The sequence below is a fragment of the Grammomys surdaster genome, unplaced genomic scaffold (genome assembly GCF_004785775.1).
Source record: "Grammomys surdaster isolate TR1022 unplaced genomic scaffold, NIH_TR_1.0 205166, whole genome shotgun sequence".
Classification (NCBI taxonomy): Eukaryota; Metazoa; Chordata; class Mammalia; order Rodentia; family Muridae; genus Grammomys; species Grammomys surdaster.
In genome coordinates, this window is record NW_021624062.1 from 10,115 (window position 1) to 12,121 (window position 2,007).

Genomic DNA, 2,007 nt, shown 5'->3' on the forward strand with positions numbered 1-2,007 from the left:
TTATATGTAGACCATTGCTGTAGCTAAAGATATCAGATGGTCTGTTCAGTTATTTACTTTACATTGCTTTAACGTGGGGATTTTGTATAGGCCTGTGTTTATTTACCTGTTTTTCTCCAGGCGTGCTAAAGTTCTTGCTGAGGTTGTCTCAGTAATTTTGCATCATTTGCCATTTTGATCTGGCATTTTAATGTCCTGGTTGGTTATGGTGTTCATATTTTCTTGCAGTTCCTTATATGTTAATCCACGCCAACCTCCCTTTCTCATAAAGTATTTTCCATATTGTTTTGTGTATTGTCAACCCTGGACATTGAGCATACAGCTTACACTGGATCCTAGTTTATTACACTGTTTTGAAAGATGAGCTCTTTATTTTTGCTATTTTGTTTTTAACATCTTATATTTGTTTGCCATCTAGTAGAATAAGGTAAACATTATTCATTTAAGAACACAATATATACAAGGGTTACTGTGGATGTTTCAATCAATAGAAGTAAACTCAACTTTTGCTTTTATTCTGTGTTATATTTAGTATGCCAGAGGCTTTCAATTCCTCCAGGATGCTTTATAGTTAATGCAGTCCTCAGACATTCTCAAATATTAAGATTCATTAATGTTATTATATCTCAGACAAGGCCTTACTATTTGCCCTCCACCATTACTTTCAATTAGATTGATATGTTTTGTAGAGCATTCACTCTATTCTTATTTGTTTTCATTATTAAGACAGTTTTATATTTCTGTATCTATAGGTGTTTCCTTATTGTTTGCACGTTTTTCATCACAGCAAATCTCCTACAACCTAAATCAGGACTTTTTTTTTCAATTTTATTGTACTACAACGAGGATTTTAATTTTTTACTCTTTCATTGAACATCAATGAGCTCTTATGTGCATCTTCAGAATGATTTTAAACCTGTTTTGTGGCTCAGGGATGTGAGTGAATATGGGGTCCTGCATTCCTGGCAGCTTCCTGTAACAAGAATGCAGACAAAAGGAACACTTATTCACTAGCAGTAGAAGTATACAATAGTCCACTGTAAAATCAGTATGGAAGCTTTACAAAGACCTAAAGAGAATTCTCTCCCTATTGCATTGCAGCTGTGGTTGCTATGTCTCCTAATATAGAAGAGAGGAGACAGGCTATGTCTAAGCTCAGTGTTCCGACCTATGAATATTCAAATGATTAGTTTCCTCATTGCCTAATAAAAGTGATTCTTGGATTGCCACGGGATGGTGCGAGACGGGGTGTGTGTGTGTGTGTGTGTGTGTGTGTGTGTGTGTGTGTGTGACCCAAACAGGTAGCTAGCCTGAGAGAATCACCAACAAGGCTTGGATTGGCTCCCAGGACCAAGAACAAGGTAGAGGCTAGAAGAATCCTTCTTGGGATCATGGACTCTGCAAGACAGCAAGCCCAAGACAGACTATCACAAGCTATCCAAGACAACCATCAGAGCCTGGCCATGGAGATTTCCTGAGATGACCGTCAGTCCAGTCTGGCACCATGCAGGCCAGGGTTGGGGACAGACCATGCCTGAGATGAACCCCTGCCTGGTGTCATAATTTAGAAGCAGAGCAGAGCACTCAAGACATCATTCCTGAGACTGCCCAGACACTCAGAGGCCCCAGGCACTAAGAGGATCAAATATGTGGTGGAAAAATGAAAGAGCAATGGAACGATGTGTGCACAAAAAAGAGAGGCAGAACTGGAGATTTGTGGGTAGTGAGGAACAGCCTGATGTAAGTAGCTAGTGATGTCACATGAGACCATAGTGGGGTTCGGTCTGTATACTACCGCTGGGGGACCATGTCTAGGCTTGTGGTCTTGGAGCAGCATGGGTCTGTTACCACCAACGGCCGTGTAGATGCCCCTGCTCTGGTCTGCCGCTCAGTACATACATCTAACAGCTGTGCAGAACTGGCCACAGCTTTCACCCAGGCATTGTGAAAGAGCTGTCCCTGGAGGCATGAGATCAGCCCTTAGCCAGCAGCAATCCATGGGAGCGC

At 41.5% G+C, this 2,007-nt stretch overlaps 1 pseudogene; it reads left to right on the forward strand.

Annotated features, from left to right (window-relative positions):
- The first annotated feature begins 1,082 nt into the window (after positions 1 to 1,082).
- LOC114615941 lies at positions 1,083 to 1,202 on the forward strand (annotated as a pseudogene).
- The last annotated feature ends 805 nt before the right edge of the window (positions 1,203 to 2,007 follow it).